The 19,795-nt window shown below is 37.7% G+C and overlaps 1 protein-coding gene across 6 annotated transcripts in view; it reads left to right on the top strand.

The window, feature by feature from the left end:
- LOC131035277 (uncharacterized) overlaps positions 1-19,795 on the top strand; it is a 53,419-nt gene that overhangs the window by 7,660 nt on the left and 25,964 nt on the right. The window contains exons 2-3 of one of the 6 annotated variants that reach the window (XR_009103943.2): positions 15,760-15,827; positions 15,959-16,016. The exons of 1 other annotated variant lie outside the window; for it this stretch is intronic. The gene's annotated coding sequence lies outside the window, so the exon portion shown is untranslated. Of the gene's footprint in view, positions 1-15,756; positions 16,017-19,795 lie in introns of those variants that run through there. 4 more of the 6 variants (XR_009103941.2, XR_009103940.2, XR_009103942.2 and 1 more) reach the window with 4 other exon arrangements.

Genomic DNA, 19,795 nt, shown 5'->3' with positions numbered 1-19,795 from the left:
AAAAAAATTCTGAGCCATAGGGGATGGTCAGCTGTCTCGGGGAATGGTTGGGGGACCTCTAGGGGTCCCCTGGCTGTCTTGGGGACAGCTAGCCATCCCCTGCCATCCCCTACTGCTCAACACCCGTCCCCAAAACGTCCCCTGTGTTTTTACCTAAAAAGGGACGCTTAGGAAACGGCAATTTCCCATCCTCCCATCCCTGTTTTGTCCCCATCAACAACTTCATTGTCTCTATATTGTGTCATGCTCCTAGGCAAAAGTATTTTTGTGTTGTAATTTTTGGGAGATAATACATATGCAAGGAGATGCAAGGGCATGGTCATCTTGTTCCAACAATCAAGAATCCATCAACAACTTCATTGTCTCTATATTGTGTCATGCTCCTAGGCAAAAGTATTTTTGTGTTGTAATTTTTGGGAGATAATACATATGCAAGGAGATGCAAGGGCATGGTCATCTTGTTCTAACAGTCGAGAATGATTTTTTTCACCCTTAAAAAATGTTTCTTTGAGGTCATCCTCCTCTGCTATTATGACCCTTATTTTTTCTATCATGGAGTCCATGCCATCATAGGTTTCTCCCAAACACAGTCAATCTGTATATGAACCTAATCATACTCACGAGGGGCCTAGTGAAACTCAAGACATAGTCCACACAAGCCCACCACTCATCATCTAGGATCAATAATTTGATCTTTTGGTCTCTTTTTGAATTCGATTGCCTCCACACACTCCATTGGTTGCTAATGACCATTTTGCTCAATGCCTTTTGCACATTCACAAGTAGTCTCAAAATGATTGTGTGCAATGTGAAATGAGTCTCAGCAACATGTAGTGTAAAAAATAAATTAATAAGTTAATGAGAAATTAAAGTTTAAATAAGGAAAAATGTTCTATAAATAAAGATAAAAATAAAATTTTTAATTTTATAAATTTATCTATAACTCTAAATTGGAGAAAGTCTTGTAGATGACTTGTGACATATCTATGATTTATTATGAACCTTTGATGTCCTCACCCTTGGTGTATACATTTTTCATCCACTCTTTTTTGAGTGCCAATCTTTTGCATCACCAAGTTGAGGGAGTGGATGGTACATGGTGTCCAAAAAACGTGTTCGTACCTTTCCTCAACCAAAGTGCTTGCCGCCCTACAATTTTTTGCATTGTCCATTATGACTTGGACAATGTTCATAGCACCAATCATCTCTATGGACTCAATGAGGATTTTGAAAACGAATTTTGCATCCTTCACTTGCCACTCACAAACAACCACCTTTAGAAATGTTGCTCTTCTAGGGGCCATTGTAATGACATTTGTTGAAGGTCAGTTCTTACAATATTTCCATCCATTAGAAGCATTGGACATTTTTGTTTCAACCCATGAATCCTTCATTGGTTTTAGTGACGTGTCTATAATTTTTTTTTTTGGCCAACCTTCTCATACCTAGGACTTGTGTAGTAAGAGGGTGTTTGACTGATTGCCATCACCATTTTGCACCAAAATGGTGATCTTACCAAGTTTAAAGGAAGAACCTTGGCATAAATGCAACATGCAATGTGCTAATCTGCAATATCCCTTGCCTCATTTTGAAATGCCATCTCCAGTGAGCTTGTCTTGCAAGAAGAAATAGAGGGAACTTCTTGGGTAGATAGTGTCTCTAATAAAGGATGTGAGGCAACCACTATTGAAGGAGATGCTACAAGTGGTTTCCCTAATCCTTTCATGGCTAAAGGATGGAATCTTGGTTTTGCTCTTTTATTCACAGCATCAATTTCTTCGTGTTCTCTAATATATGCCATAATTTGTTCTTTTGGCAACTCCTTGAGAAACTTTAGTGCCTTGGTTGAACATAGCACAAATGTGAGCTTTCACTTGACTACACGAGTTCATATGTTTGACTTCATTGTGACTGCAATGCCAAACACAAGCCCCACCTCTAGCAAGTTGTTTGATCACTGTAACATATTGACAAAGATGTGATCCTTGATCATGTTTGAAATGTTTACTTACCTGGGCCTCTAGGGCCACTAAACTTGAACTAGTAGTCATTTTGAATATGTTGCTGTCATAAGAAGAATTAAAAAAAATAAATGCAATGTAACCCTTACGATACATATAAACATAATAAAATGCAGTAAATCTGGGAGTAGCTGATGGAGAGGCACGAGCGGATGCTAGAGTTTCAACATTTCAGGCATGGTCGGGGGAATATGGGCTGTGGTTGAAGAAGGGTCCAACGGTAAAGCAATACAATGTGGTGACCTTGAGGTTGGGTTTGGGAGGATCCAATAATTGGTAGGAAGCCTTTTTTTCAAACCAAGGGATGAAATGATGGGGTATGAGCCCAAAACCAGCCAAATAGATTGGGCTACTCAGAGATCTCAGTGGGAGGTAGGGGTGGATGGAAAGCAGTTGAAGGCAAAGTCTGGAAGCCAAAGACCCAGGAGAACACAAAAGATAGGAAAAAAAATGTATAGAGACTTGTCAGAATTGTTTTATTCCCTTGCAAGTTGATAATATTGAATTGCAAGAGGTGGCGAGGATGTTTCGAGAGAGGTCCTTTTTCATGAAGTGGGCAGGTGAGTGGCAGGCTTTTTCAAGAGTCAGGAAGTGGTGTGGTGAGTAGTGGGGGAAGAATGTAATGTCCCCTATTTATAGGGTGTCAATTCCCAAAGGGAAACATACATTAGTACCTACCATGTTACAGTTTTTACAAATTAATGACTAGGGTTACTCATAGTACAGTTAGGCATTGTCCTTATTCAGGCCTAATCTTAATCCCCTTCTAATATCTAATCCTGGATGGGAGATTTGCTTGTCTAGGGCGCAATGATACCATCTCCCTAATACAGCCCAGATTATTGGAAACTCAGTCCATTCACCCTTGGGGCCCGCAGTCTAGATTTCAGGATCATGAGTTTGCTCACCCTTGGGGCTCATCTATCATGATATGGTATTACTCCGCCTCTCCCTAATAACACCGTGCCTCTCCTTAGGGAAAAGGAATTAGAACTTGTTAAGAGCTTGGGACTCTAAATATGTCAATATCTTGCTGTACTATGAATGTATATGAAATTAAGTATGACTGTCATACATATTGCAGTCTAAATTAATATTAGTACTAAATTCTGCATAGGAACATTATCAGGCTTCATATATTGAACATACATATTCAGCACATCCCCATGCATACCACCAGGAACCACGATGTTACTGCCTGTAACTTAATAACAGTTCTGATCTGATATGATCAATGGTGATATCCCTAGATGCTTTTGATTCCTTTCCTTTATATCTCTCAATGTGAGAGAGAGGTCACACCTCTTCATCATGTATGCCCTTTGGCAAGAGACACACCCTCTCACCATCAGCACCCTTTGAAAGAGTGCAACTCTTATTATTTCTGCCCTTTGAAAGGGACACAACCTTTCGTAATCAGATCTGCACTTCTAATTCTCAAATTATCCTCTCTCAAATGAGGTTCTCTTCTCCCTTTTATATCTCATGTTTAAGGGAGTCGCAACTTTTCATTCCATGTCTTTTGACCATTCATTAACTTAATTAAATTTTAATATTATATTTTTATATTTTAATTTTAATTTTATTTTTATTCTTTTGAATTTCAATTTTATTATTATTACTTACCATTAAATTCTATTTCAAAGTGGGGACATTACAATCCGCCCCACTCAAGGCCGCACTCAAGAGTGCTTGTCCTCAAGCAATGATTATGGGTTGTTGAAAATGATTCCCAATATGAAATGGCTTTGGAAACACACATGGAATAAACATGCATAAACCAAACATGGAGCATACACATAAAAACATGGAGCATATACATGGATATATGCAAACACAGAGCATAAACGCAAATACATTTATTATTAGATTCCTTCTTATTGACTAGAATGATTCATTGATTCATGTTTACCCTGCAGGATGGCAAGATCAAATCTCTGATACCATTTGTAATGTCCCCTATTTATAGGCTGTCAATTCCCATAGAGAAACATACATCACTGCCTACCATGTTACAGTAATTACGAATTAATGACTAGTGATGCTTATAGTACAGTTAGGCATTGTCCTTATTCAGGCCTAATCTTAATCCCCTTCTAATTTCTAATCCTGGATGGGAGACTTGCTTGTCTAGGGTGCGATAATACCATCTCCCTATTGCAGCCCAGATTACTGGAACCTCAGTCCATTCACCTTTGGGGCCCACAGCCCAGATTTCAGGATCATGAGTTCTTTCACCCTTGGGGCTCATCTTGCTGTACTATGAATGCATATGAAATTAAGTGACTATCATACATATTGCAGTCTAAATTAATATTAGTACTAAATTCTGCATAAGAACATTATCAGGCTTCATATATTAAACATACATATTCAGAACATCCCCATACATACCACCAAGAACAAAGATGTTACTGCCTGTATCTTAATAACAGTTCTGATCTGATATGATCGATGGTGATATCCCTAGATGCTTTTGATTCCTTTCCTTTATATCTCTCAATGTGAAGGAGAGGTCACACCTCTTCATCATGTATGCCCTTTGGCAAGAGACACACCCTTTCACCATTAGCACCCTTTGAAAGAGTGCAACTCTTCATTATTTCTGCCCTTTGAAAGGGACACAACCTTTCATAATCAGATCTGCACTTATTATTTAAATCAGATCTGCACTTCTGATTCTCAAATTATCCCCTATTAAATGAGGTTCTCTTCTCCCTTTATATCTCATGTTTGAGAGAATCACAACTTTTCATTCCATGTCTTTTGACCATTCATTAACTTAACTAAATTTTAATTGTATTTAATTATATTCTTTTATTTTTTAATTTTAATTTCATTATTTTATTCTTTCGAATTTTAATTATTATTATTTACCATTAAATTCTATTCAAAGTGGGGACATTACAAAGAATTTTGGATTGAAAACCTTTTTCAATGGTTCTATATGGTCACTTGCGAATCAGCTAGAGAAAAACAATGGATTCTCAACAATGGTCCTTTTTTAATGGGTGGTATGGGTTTCTATATTAAGGACTGGTGCTCAAACTTTGATCTAGTTTGGGCGACCATTGAAGAAATATTGCTTTTGGTTCGATTGTATAACCTACTGCATGAATATTGGAACTTGGAAACCCTAAAAACCATTGGGAATGGTATTGGCAAGTTCTTGAAGGCGGATGAGGTGGTGGAAAAGAAAGATTTTAGCATGTATGCTAGAATTTGCATCCAGTGGAAATCCCATCCACCACTCCCTAAAGCTATTGAGTTCAGTTTTGCTGAAGGGATGTGGTGGCAACAGATTGAGGTTGAAGAGATTGTGGAGAATTGTAAAATCTGTAAGGAAGCTGGCCATTCAGCAAAAGACTGTGTGAGCAATAAAAAAGATAAAGATACAGAACAAGACTATCTTATGAACAAACTTCATGATTTGGATAAAGTACTTGAGAAGCATCAGAATTTTGTGGGTTCAACAGTTGATGAGAAAGGGGAGTCCCCCTCAGATCTGCTGGGTATGGAACCAAACAATGCTAATAGGGTTTTGTTGGTGTATGTTTTATCATTCACTGAACATTAGAATAAAATGCCAAAGACACCCGACACCCTATCCTCTCTTGAACAAAATCACTACATGTGCCAAGATTGCAAAGAAAGACCACACAACGACTCCAAGGTTTATATGTGCGAACGAGCGACTTTATGTTGGATAGCTTCCTTGGTAATGTATGTTGAAATACAAGGGGGACTTACTCTCAACTAATATTGATCACAAATTAGGACTTTGATGAATATAACAATGAATGCTTTTTTTTTTTTGATTTTCCATTTTGGACTTAAAAAAAAATGGGATAAAAGGATAGGGATTTAGAAGTTCTATACGACTATACCACTCCTAAGAACTTGGGAGACGGTAAAGATTAGATGAAACCAATCAACGATACTTTGTTTCGCCACACTACGGACAACTAGACAAAGTAGGTGCAATCTTCTAAGGTTGTGCTTGAAATTTTCAGACTACGAATGATACCATCCAACGAACAATATTCACCCAAAGTAGAAGTTAAGCATCCACGGTATAAGCTCAAGCTAACTTTACACATTGAATAAAAATCATCTATTCAAAGAAAGTATGAGCAAAAGTTTCACCAATCCGCACTATCAAATCCTTCATTCATTTAACAACTTTGAAAGCAAATTTACTCTAAACAAAACTATTCTATGTTGAAGAAAGATATGCAACCATGCAACCACGTGATAACAATAAGATTTCAAAGCAAGCTGGGAATGAACTTATATTATCAAGATAGCTCTAAGCAACAATTTCATAAATCTCTCTACAACACTGAAATGAGAGAATGAGAGTTTATATTAGAGTTTCTGAAAACAAATGAAGGGTCGAGATCGATCTAAGATCAACAACTAAGATTAAGACAACACAACCCTAGATAGAGTTTCCCAAAATAAAACCAGAGACAAATGTATGCTAGACAAGTGGCGTGAAGAGCTATCTCCTAGGAAGGCATCCTGGACGGACAAGAAATTTGATGCCCTTGTCAAATTCTGCTTCAGGATTGGTCTAGTGATGGCAAAGAAATTTCTTGAGTTCCGAGTTTGAGATTCTTCGAGGAGATGGAGGTTCTTTGCCATCACTGGACCAGTCCTAAAGCAGAAGAGATGGAGGTTTTCCTGATGAAGAAATCCGATGCCTTGGTCAAATTCTGCTTCAAGACTGGTCTAATGATGGCAAAGAAAATTCCTGAGTTCCGAGTTTGAGATTCTTCAAGGAGATGGAGGTTCTTTGCCATCATTGGACCAGTCCTAAATTAGAAGAGATGGAGGTTTTTCCTGATGAAGAAATCCAATGCCTTGGTCAAATTTTGCTTCAAGACTGGTCTAATGATGGCAAAGAAAATTCCTGAGTTCCGAGTTTGAGATTCTTCGAGGAGATGGAGGTTCTTTGCCATCACTGGACCAGTTCTAAAGTAGAAGAGATGGAGGTTTTTCCTGATGAAGAAATCCAATGCCTTGGTCAAATTCTGCTTCAAGACTGGTCTAATGATGGCAAAGAAAATTCCTTCCTGATTACATTCAACCATAACTTCTGCACATTCCATAGCTGGTGGAAATCCAGCCACTTGGACGATGCCATTTCTCATCATCCGGCGAGCAATAGGTGTTGGCAAAAATCTATCTAGCCCATACTTTCTCTATTTGAAATCTTTGAAGTCTACATCCCCGAGGTTGGTGTCTGTGGCATTTTTCCATTTGGAATTGATTTTTGATTCCAGCTGCAACCCTTTACTGGCAAACTTCATCTAATAAGCTTTCCTCAAAGGTCCTCCTCTGGTTGTCATCAACCTGCAACAAACATGAAAAATTCAACATTACTTTTCGTGAAGTTTAAAGTTAACTCTGATTTTGGACGATTTACTTGAAAATTTCACTTTCAGCCTGCCAAAAATCAGACTGAAAAATGGATGAATTTGAGCTAAATACTCAGTAAATAAGTGAAAAAATGATCAAGACAAAAGAAGAATGAAAGGAATCAGTTAAAATTTTGGATTTTTGAACTTTTGGAATTTACTTTTGACCGATTTTGGCGAAAATATGCCTTCAACTCTGAAAATTCTGTCTTAAACTCAGAAAAAGCACTCTAGTCTTTGTCCTTCACTTAGAAAATTTATTCTTTCCTCAAGAATTCCTCTTCAAAACTCAATCTTTCATAACATTGAGAGAGAGAGAAAACCTCTTCACAATCGAACTCCAATCTTCAAACCTGATAATGATTTTGAAAGGGACAAGTTGAATAGATATAGAGTTGGAGGAGTCCAATTTTTAGGAATTTCATGTTTTATTATTTTTTTCATTTTTTTTTTGTATTTTCCTTGGGTTCATCGAATTGGGACTTGTTTTATTTCTTCCAAAATGGAAACTCAATCTTCTCGTTTAAGCGAGTTGGCATAGAACCTTCTAGATTCTTCTCTCGAATTCCAAAATTCTTCTGTGTTAGAATTATTTTTCTAAAATAATTCTAATTGTTGAGTTTTCAAATTTTTTTCCAAGTGTTGGACTTTCGAAAATTTCTCCAACTTTTCCAGAACTTTATCTATGGCGAATTTATCCATGTGCTTGAAATACTTTCCCATGTTTTGGTGGACTTGGCACATTATTTTGCCAATTTGTTCTAGGCGAACTTCTTATTTTCCAAGCCATTTGCCATTGGTGGCATGGCAAACTTCATTTGAACATTGTTTTTCTACTTCCCTTGGCGAACTTCACCTTGTCTTGCTATCTTCACATACTTCCTAGGCAGGCTTCATAACACCTTGGACATTTTCCATTTATACCTAGGTCGTACTTTGCTATGCCTTGGACATCCTTCCCTTGTACTAGGCGGACTTCATGTTTTGCTTGCCGCTTTGTGGTGGACTTCAACTTCTTCATGCCATCCTCTTCCAAGTGTTGGGCGGTGGTTAGCCATCTTCTCTTTGCCTTGGCGGACTTGACCTTGCCTTAGGCATGGCGGATTTTGTGTTCATCTTGGATGGGGCGGACTTCATACATGTCCAGCCATAAGGTGGGAGGACTTCATCTTGATAAGCCATTCTTCTATGATCACGCCCTTGGTGCAGACACTTGATAGACTTTTTGGAACATTTGGAACAAACTCTTGCTTGGAGATTCTTCCCTGCTTTTTACATTTGGAGACATAAATTTTTGATTTTAAGACATGAACACTGTCACCATGACCTGTGGGACCCAATCCTAGGTCTACTTTCAAAAAAGCAGAAAAAGCAAAAAAAGCAAAAAAGCCAAAAAGCCAAAAAGCAAAAAGCAAGCCAAAAAGCTGCTTCTCAAATTGGTCCCAAAGTGCCAAAAAACAAAAAAGCAAAAAACAAAAAACAAAAAAAAGCAAAAAGCAGAATTCCTAAAAAATAGAAAGGCATCAGAATTGACCCAAAGCAATTGCGATTTTCATCCTTTGGGCCTTCTAAGTGCTTTGGTGATGTTCAGACATTGATTGTGGCATGATTTCTCTATTTGGCTCGGATGACTCCTAGAAAACTCTAACTCAAACTCTCCAAAATAGAGACTTATGAAATTGCAATGCTAAGACAAAACCCTAAAAAAAGCAAACAACTGGGGGTCCCAATTTGCAATGGGGCGATGTGTGAAATAGGTCACAATAGGTACCAAACCAAAGTTTACAACAACCTTCTATGGTGGATAAAGGCAGGGAGTTGACTTCTTTCGATGTCGATCGTGTGGGGATTGACATCTCCAAAAAGGGGGGCCGAATGTCAAGATAATGGGTGTGCTTTGGATGAAGACACTGTTTGCTTGGGGTTGAGCCCAAATTGTTTTGAGGAGAGGGATGCTTTGGGCAATTTCCTTGGTGCGAACTCTGAAAAACATTTGCTGGAGGACAGGGTGCATGGGGCGAATCTGGGATCAGAGGATGTTATAGATTCCTAGGAAATGGGTGACATGGAAGGGGAGTTCTAGCTAGTGACCCCTCTCAAAAATAGTGTAGAGTATGGCTTTGATGACAATCAAAAAAAGGACTTAAGGAATGAAAATGGTGAGGAAGAAGCTACTTGTTTTGAGATGGATAATGACGACCATTTGTTTAAAGATATTCAGAAGGCCCCTATAAGAGAACAAATTTTCAATGGCTTGACGATAGAGGATGATGAAGGCTCTCCTATCAATGTGTGTGGAGCAAGGGAAACCCACCCAAATGTTGAAGATGAGGATCTGTTGGGACTTGATGCTTCTGAGGGTATATTGGAGAAATAATCTCTAGGTCAGAAGAAATCCTTTACTGCTGAAATTAAAAATGGTGAGAAGAAATCTAGGGGTCCCAAGACTATTAAGGCAAAGTTAGAACTTGCTGGTAGTGCCAAAGGACAATATGCTTAGATTGGGGAAAGGCTATGCCTTTCCTCGGCAGCCATGAAAATATTATCATGGAATGTTAGGGGCTGCAATGCCTCTGACAAGAGGCAACTGATTAAGCAGTGTTTTGATCAATTGTGACTAGATGTGGTGTTGCTTTAGAAAATCAAGTTGAACAAGGATGAAGGCTTAAATTTTATTAGAAGCTTAAAGGTCTGGGAAGGGGCTTTTGTGGATTCAGATGGTGCTTTTGGGGGTCTGGGTCTTATTTGGAAATCGAGTTTAGCCTCAGGTGAGATGGTGTAGCATGGTGGGTATTGGTAGATGGTTAGGCTTAATTCATTTGTTGTGTATGGGGAAATCTATCTTATTAATGTCTATGGTCCAATCAGCTAGAGTCTTAAAAGAGAGTTTGTGCAACAACTTCTATAGCATGCATAATCTCAATAACAAGGTGCTTATTCTTGGTGGTGACTTTAATGCAACCTTGGTGGTAGTAGACAAGAAAGGTGGAAGAAGTTTTTTTGGGACAGTGCAAGTGGATTTTTAAAGCTTTGTCACAAGGAATGGTTTATCAGAAGTTTAGTTCAAGAATGGTGAATTTACATGGATAAATCGGAGAGAGGGCTTCTTGAATATTGCGGAAAAGTTGGTTCGCTTCTTTTTGGCAAGGGATTGGATGGAGAAACCAGTTGTTTGTGAGGCTTGTATCCTAAATTTAGTTCAGATCATTACTCGGTATATTTGGTCTTGCAGCATGATTCTATCCTGTTGCGGTGCCTGTTGAAATTTGAAAAAATGTGGTTGAGAGCATAAGGGTATCGGGAGTTGATCGCTCAATGGTGGCAAAATGCACTGGTTAGATGTGGGAACAAGACTTTCATTTTTTCCAAAAACTTGTAGCATATCAAAGCGAATTTGAAAGAATGGAATAGGGTTCACTTTAAGGATATTTTTGTTGAAAAAATGCTTCTCGAGCAAAAGTTGGAAAAGCTTCATAACAAAGTTATACAAATGGTATTGTTGATGAGGATTTTCTAGAAGAGGAACTTTTGAATTCCCAATATTTGAAAATTCTCGTGTGTGAGGAAGTATTTTGGAAGCAGAAATCAAGAGAATGTTGGCTCAAAGAAGGTGACCACAACATGAGGTTCTTTCATAACTCAGTTAAAGCTAGAAGATTCCTAAACAAAATCTTTTCGATTAAAGATAGTGGGGGTCAATTGTTGAATGATCTTGAAGACATCGACAAGGAGGCAATATTTTCTATAAGAATTTTTTAGCAAGTGATGTTGTTGACAATGAGGAGGCTCACAGGGAGATTCTCAATGTTATCCCAAAACTGATCTCTAAAGATCAAGATTCAATGTTACAAGCACCTGTTCAATTGGAGGAGGTTAAAGTTGCTCTCTTTTCTTTAGGTGGGGAGAAAGCCCCAGGTGCCGATCGTTTTCTAGCATTATTTTCTCAAAAATTTTGGGATGTGCTCAAGCTTGATATTTGGGGGGTGGTTGAGGAATAAAAAAGAATATGTGCAATCTTTCGAGGATCTCAAACCCATTTCTCTTTGTAATACGATTTATAAAATCATTTCCAAAGTTATGGTTGATACATTGAAAAAGACTTTGAATGTTATTATCTTTGAAGAACATGGTGGTTTCACCCCTAATAGATCTATTGTTGAAGGTATCATTATAGCTCATGAAGCTATTCACTCAATAATGTTGGCGGGTAGTGATAGAATATTTGTGAAGCTTGACATTCATAAAGCGTATGATCAAGTGAACAAAAACTTCCTTTTGAAGGTTCTGGAGCGGTTTGGATTTTGCAATGGTTGGGGGCTTAGATCCGTAGCTGTATTGATTCTAAGAGTTTCGGTTTTGGTTAATGGGAGCTTGCAAGGTTTTTTCCAAACTTCCAAAGGGCTTAGGCAAGGTGACCCCCTCTCACCCTTTCTATTCATTGTTATGGCGGAGGCTTTGGGTAGACTTATTTCTAAGAAACAGAGGGAGGGGTTGTGGAAAGGAGTCAAGATTGATAGAGGGGTTGATTCAACCGCGCATCTCCAGTTTGTAGATGATACTCTTTTGATGGGTGAGGCCTCCTTTAGGGAGGTTAGATGTATGAAGGCCACCCTTGAACTTTACAGTGAAGCTTTAGCCAATGCTTTAACTGGAAGAAGTCTGTAATTTTCTTCTTCAACACTCAAATTGATAAACAAAAAGAAAATATCCAAGATATTGGGGATTAAATTGAATACTCTCTTGGGTATGTTCTTGAGAATGCCCTCGTTTGGAGGGGCATGCAGGTCTAATTTATGGCAAAATTTGGTTGATTGTTGTTTGGAGAGAATGGACGGATGGAAGAGCAAATGGTTAACTTTGGTTGATTATATGTCTATGCTGAAATTTATTATTTCGGCTATTTTTTCAATGATGTGTTGATGAATTCCAAGCAAAGTTATCATGGTGATTGAGCATAAGATGCGCAAGTTCTTTTGGAATGGGAGCCATGAATAGGACAAAATCCCACTACTTGCCTAGGATGGAATTTAAAAACCAAAGTTTGTGGGTGGGGCTGGGTTGAGAAATTGGCAACTTATGAATGAGGCCAGGGGAGCAAAGCTTATATGGAATATGTATTGTAACCTGGAGTAGACGTGGGTGCAAATTTTGGCTGCAAAATATTTGGATCATTGGGATAGAGGGAGAATACTTACCATATTGGACCCGCCTTGGGGCTCTGCAATATGGAACTTTATGATGTCCTACTGCCATGCTATTACTGATCATATTACTTGGCTGATTAGTGATGGGAAGAAAGCCAATTTTTGGGAACTCACGGGAAGGTTTTCTGGCTTTGGGGGGGGGGGGGATGAGTGGTATTAACAATATTAAACAAAAGACTAAGGACATGTGGGGGCAGAAGGTGGTGAATTATATGATTAAAAGACGGATTGATGGATGAGAGGAGTGGCAATGGAAGTCTACTAGGGAGTTAGGGCTGGATGCTGATGAGGATAGATTGCTGCTTCATATCTTCTCAGTTCGGAAAGTTATGCTTATAGGGGAAAATGATGAGGTGATTTGGTGTGGGGCAAAAGAAGGAAAATATTTAGTCAAAATTGGGTATAATTTGCTTGAAGCTGCGATAGTTGAGGACCACTGGCCATACAAACTGTGCTGGAATAATAAATGCCTACTAAAGGCTGGTTCATTTTCGTGGTTAGCTTTGCAAGGTAGAATACTTTAAGGGGAGAGACCTCAAAAAATTGGTTTTTGGGGGCCCTTTAAATGTATGTTATGCAATGAAAATGTTGAAACTTTAGATCATTTCTTATTGCCATGTGATTTTGCTAATAGCTGTTGGAGGTTTGTTATAGGGAAGCTTGGTTGGAACCTCCCCTTTCTTGCTACTATGAAGGAGCTCTTTCAAAGTTGGCCTTCGTTTGGTAAGAAATTTATTTTCTCTTGTATATGGTCAATATGTCCCTCAACAATGATCTAGGAGATATGGAAGGAAAGAAACAAGAGGACTTTTTAGGAGAAAGTGGAGCGTGTTTGTTGAGTATTTGGTAGGATCAAGTTTGCAAAATCTAAACTAGTTAGTGTTGCTGTGTCTTAGATTGATCCTTTTAGAGTCAACTTCAACAAGGAGGATAGCTTTATTCATTTGAATTGGCCTCTCATTAAATATTGGCCTGTTCATGGGCCTTCTCGGGTTGATCCGACTCTGAGTAGTATTGCGGAGGTGGTGTGGAACAAGCCTAATGAGGGATGGGTTAAAGTCAATTTTGATGGTGCTTTGAAGGGGAATCTTGGACCATTGGGAGTTGGGTTTATGGCAAGGGATTCAAATGGTGATATGGTGGCATTCGTGGCAAAAAGACTACCAAATGGGACTAATAATGAAGCAGAGGCCCATGCTGCATTTTTAGCAATCAAAAAGGCAAAACAATTAGAGGTTAATCGACTCCACCTTGAGAGAGATTCATTAATTATTATTGTTTATCATTAAAGGTGAAGCTCCATTGTGGAAATTGAACAAATATATCAAGATTATTAAATTTTTTTCTAAACTCCTTTCTAGAATTTAAAGTCTCAAATTTGAGACGAGAGGGCAATGACGTAGTTGACACGTTGTCAAAGTTGGCCTTGTTGATTAATGATGAGTAGGCTTGTGATATCTGGGAGGATCTCCAAAATGTGTGCCTGGGTTTGTGAGGTGGACCGTATACCGCCAAAGGTGGTTTGGTATGATGTTTCGAATAGGGAATTTATTATGGCAGGTTGGTAGCTTTTAAATCAGACAAAAGAGGTGGTTTCTTGACATAGTGTGCATTGAGGTGGAGATAGAAAGGAGTATTTGTGGAAGCGAATTTTCTCTCATGACTACTAAACAACAATTAGCCTTTATGGGGATTGTAATGGAGAAGAGGATGCTTGTCTTTTTTAATTTTGATGAGCCCATCTTCATGTAGATCATTGACATTCTGTTGGGTGAAGAATTCATCAATGCGGAACACAGATAGCGAACCAATTTCGATATTGTTTTCATGGTATTGGCGTGGGGTTGGAGTTTGGAGAGAAGGAAGAGATAGAGTGGGTGATGATGATGTGTGTCAAGGAAGAATGGCTGTTTGGGATACGGTCTCTGATGGCGATGGTGGAACTAGGGATAGGGTTTGTAACAAATGTTGGCGATTGGATTCAAGTTGGGGAATTACGACCCCTCTTCAACCTTTCATTCTCTGGATTGTGATGTCGAATAGGGAGGAGCAGAAGATGGAGGACAATATAGGGTAGGAAGCACTCAAGGATTTTCTTTGTGAGAAAGAAAGGGAACAGGCCGAGGTCTCTGGTGTGCAGTTGAAGGGCAAAAAATGGGTGAGGTTTGAGCTGAGTGACTACTAGGTGAACAGGTCTCTGAAAAGGGTGAAGAAAGAATGAGAACATGGCTCTTGGTTATTTTTTGGTTGCTAAAATTATATGTTTTTGTTTTTACTGCTTCATGGTGTCTCTACTATTCTTTAAAGCAGATGGGCTGTAGGGCTGCTTGTATGTTTAGAACAGCTATCGTATAGATTTTTGAAGCCCTAGGGCTATGTGGGAAGAATCCATCTGTAGGGTCAGGGTTATGCTGGGCGGGTGGAGATGGTTTTTTGTTATTGAATTATGCTACAAAAATCTGTTACGGTTAGTAGGGAGGACTGGTTAATGTTGCTTTTATTTTCAATTGATGATGTACTTTTTGTTAAATGTTAATAAAATATACTATTATTACCGATAAAAAAAACATATAAACATAATAAAAACAAAAAACAATTTAAATTAATATTAAAAATGTTCATAAAAAAATTCTTTAATTTTTTAATGTTTTTAGGGAAAAATTGAAATAATTCTTCGATAATCTTCAAAACATGAAAGAAGTTTGCAAAATACTTACCTTTGACTATTAGTTCTTCATACAAGCTAGCTCTCCCTGTAGTTCCCTACATATTGTGTTTGACACATTTGCAATCCTCCCCCTTTCAGAAAAAAAACAGCTAGCTTCAAATGACAAAATGAAATGATAGTTTTTGTGCTTTCAAACTATGAAAATTGATGTTATTTGTCTTTTTTGGGCATTGGAAGTGATTGGGTGCAGATGGGAATGCCTAGGCATGGCCTTATTGCCTTGGGTAGCCTATTTCTGTTTGAACTTGTACCAAGGGCAAAATGGGACATTTTCGGTAACATAGGTTAAATCTGAAAACTATGTAAATCTATGCATATGTGGAGTTCTTTCAGGTTATTTTACTTTGACTTGACTTTTTTGCTTGTCTTTGATTGCATAGAAGTAGACCATATGGCTTTAAAGGGTGCTTAAAGTTCTATCTTCGAGATGATTTGTAGACAAGGAAGCAAGGTAAATGCAATATGAAACTCTTGTTTTTCTGTTAGTTTGGATGATTACATTGGGGAGGGAAATGGATTTTGCAGTTCCAAGAAACAAAATTTTGCCTATATCCTCTGCTACTCCTTTCATTGGGAATGCAGAAAAAATTGCAAGATACAGATGGAGAAGATGCAAGAAAATTGATGTGCAAGGTTGGTATATTATGCTTTTACTCTATAGTACTGTGTGAAACAAATCTATGCTAGCTTTAGTATAATTTAGGATATTTCATAAAATTTAGATTTCACTTTTTTACTGTTTAGGTGCTTTCAGAACTATTCGTCCATTTTCTGCTCTTAACCTTTGAAAATTGGCCATTTTCTTAGTCACAGAAAAACTGAAAATAATGTTCAGTCAATAGGGCCACTTGTTTACTAGTATGATAAGAGGAGTTTCATACTGCCCATCATTCCATTTTAGTTGCAGGCAGATCCACTTGGAATTATGTCTAAATAAAAGGGGATGAGATGGGTGCTAGCAGGGTTGAAAAGCCCTGCGATTGCTCACCAAACTTGCGAGTAGTCGTGCGTTTGAATGGATGGTGAGTAACAATAAAAATCAGCACCGCATTTTAGTGAAAAAATTGTGCCGATTTGTGCTCAAAAAACTCCCCCAAAATTGTGGTTTTTTCCAAAAAAGTTGCAAAAAACTCACCTTAAATGAATATAAAGAGCAAAAAGTGCTGAATATTAAGATTTTTAATGCCATTTGACAATTTTTTCGCAATGTGAGTATGGTTTTTTGGTGACGTGACATATATTTTGGAAATGCAAGTAGGGTTTTGACGGGATGCAACAACAACTGCAAGAAATCGAAGTTTTTTCCCTTTAAAAATATTACAATTGATAGAGCATTTACAGAGGGAGAAGACAATTGATAGAGCATTTATAACCAATGCCCTAACATTCCTTTGTACAAGGTTTTAGTAATAAGTTCGCTGACATAACAAGTTTGCTGAAGACAATAAATGGTTCCAAACAAAACAACAGATTTGATATACACACATATCGGTCTGACTGTAAACATGTTCATAAGCATTGTTTCAATCTCCATGATACAAGAAGGCACAATCTGAAATCAAAACACATAATACACAGATTGACGTATTCCTGTCATCTGAAAATTCATTGATGCAAAGTATATTAAAGATTAAAGGTATGTTTTTGTCCTTTATCGCCAATTCAATTTGCATTTATCAGACTAGGGTTTCTGCAGATTTCATGCATCTAATTGACATTAATGACAAATTTGCGAACAGCTGAGTTTTGAGCTCCCTAATTATCATCTTGTTGTTAATGATAAACATGTCATCCACATACAAGACATGATTTTAATTTGATCATTATTAATTTTAACAAAAACACAATGATCCTTCTTCCTGTTTTTTCTGGATTTGATTGTGTTTGTATTTTTGCATCAATGATCCTCCTCACACTTGACAAAACTTAAACTCAATCTGAAGGCATCAAAATTTGGGTACTATAGCTTGAGTGACTATCTCAAACTATAGAATAATTGTTTCTATTTGCAAATCAAAAGTTCCTTCCCCTTTAGAACAAAACTGTCATGTCATTGCGTATAAATCTCCTCCACAAAATCCCCATGGAAGAAAGTAGTCTTAATATCCATTTGTTAAATCTCAAAATCATAAGCTATATTAATAGATGATAGGAATCTAATAGAAGTTTAAATTAGCAACATGATAGAGTTTTTATTGAAATTCACTCTCTTTGGAAGTAGCCCTTAGCTTCTTGTCTAGCCTTGTATAGCTTTTTGACCATTTGCACCCAGTTACGACCAATGGGGTTCCTTCTCTCAGACAAACTAACGAGATCCCATGTATCACAACTATCTAGGGTCATCATCTCCTCCTATATGGCCTACATCCAAGACTTACTATCTTCTAAGGATAGAGCCTCCCTAAAAGATCTAGGTTCATTGTTAGTATTCAATAAAGCAAATACACAATGAAAATTTGGTGGGCTATACTTGTCAAATGAATTCTATTGTTTCACGGACCTTCTCGAGGTAGGAGTAAAGGGCTTTTCCTGCTCTTTTGTATGCTCATCCTATACACCCTCATTTGAATTCTCATAAGAACCTTCTTCCTTGCCATCCTCTAATCCATCAATTTGTTTTTCCAAGCATGCATCTTCTTGTAAGTCAACTGTAGTCTCAAAATGCATTGTTTTCTTCCCATCTTTTTTCCTTAGATCATTGAGAACCGGAAAAAATTCTAAACTCTTTGATAATCACATCTCTAAAATAATATTTTTCTGGGGTTAGTGGATTCCAAATCTTATAACCATATAAATTCTTATTCTACAATGCATTTATGAGCTTTCGGATCCATTTTAGATTGCTTTCCCCGAAGCATGTGAACATAAGCCTCACAACTAAAAACCTCAAATGTGAAACATAAGGCTTCTTACTTGTCCACACTTCATAAGATGTTTTATCAGCAAGAGTTGAACAAGGAGATCTATTGATTGAGTAACAAGCAATATTTATAGCCTTTGCTTGAAAGAATTAATCCAACTATGTATCACTCAACATATTTCTGGCTATTTCCATTAGAGTTATATTTCATTCTTTCTACAATCTCATTTTGTTAAGGTTGTATTGTGTAGTCTTTTGCCAAACTACCTACATGTTTACAGAACTTGTCAGATTCCCTAGAACAATATTCTCCACTATTGTTAGATTTCAACACTCTTATTTTATAATTTGTTTGCTTCTCAATTAATGCCTTAAATTCTTCAAATTAAGTGAAAGCTTTAGATTTAACATGCATAAAATAAATCCAAGAGTATCTTGAGGCACGTAAATGAATGAAACATAATGTTAAATTTTTCCATAGAATCCATATCCATTAGACCAAACAGATCCGAATGAGTAATTTTCAATATCTCTTTGCTCTATTACTTCCAACAGGAAATAAAGATTAATTCTGTTTACCAAGCACATATTGCTCACAAAAATTAAACTTACTGTAATAAAAAACCATCAACCACATTTTTATAAATAATTGTCTTAAGACCTTTTTCACCTAAATGTTGGCGCTGCAACATACATACATTTTCAATCTTGCCAGTTACATTGGCAGAATTACAAAAAAATGGAGGCATTTATGTAATAACCCTGGGACTTAATGTACTAAAGAACATATTTTCAATTCACCAATTTGTTATTGAAAACAAAAAATTGTTTAGGCAAACAGTATTTCAGTCTCAAATAACAACCACAGAGAATACACAGTGCTCAACTTATCTAATCATAATTTGCATTTGCTGCTGTCATTATGAATTCTTAGATGAACAGATCCTTACAATTTATGCTGTTACAGAGTCCGTGAATGGGGAGAATTTGTGATGGCAATGCAAGGGATGATCTCGTGAGGGTTTGAGGTGTGCAACCACTCTTACCTCTGCAAAATAAATCTCAGATCTGTAGCCTGCTGCTGAGTGTTGGTGATTCTTCCTGCTGGTATTTTCTTTGTCAAACCCTAGATGTGGGCATGAGGATGTGTATTGCTGGATTTGCTTGCTAATAGGACACAATCTAGCCCTATGCCTGGGACTGAGTTGAAACTGGGCAATGGCTAGGGTTTTCTGTCTGCTGAACAGATCTGATTTTTTGTACTTCTCCAAGTCCAAACATGTCAATCTTTCCTTGAAAGTTAATCCCTGGATCTCCTGTGACCGAGTCTGCTTCCCGGGCTAGTGGTTGTATGCAAGAGGACTGTATTGAACACTGCTGCTCAGCCACAGTGGATTGTCTAGATCTGTGTGTCTAAACTTGCAAATCTGCCCGCCAATGCTGGGTATGGAACAACCTCCCAGCAGTTTGCCTAATTCATGGTTGCTGCTCACTTTTACTCCAGACCTGCGCAGGTGTATAAGGAAACAAGGGTGTTTGTTGATTGAAGGTGGAAATGG

This window comes from Cryptomeria japonica, chromosome 9, assembly GCF_030272615.1.
Source record: "Cryptomeria japonica chromosome 9, Sugi_1.0, whole genome shotgun sequence".
NCBI classification, from domain to species: domain Eukaryota; kingdom Viridiplantae; phylum Streptophyta; class Pinopsida; order Cupressales; family Cupressaceae; genus Cryptomeria; species Cryptomeria japonica.
Note: the sequence above shows the minus strand (reverse complement) of the source record. Positions and strands in the feature narration are given on the sequence as shown.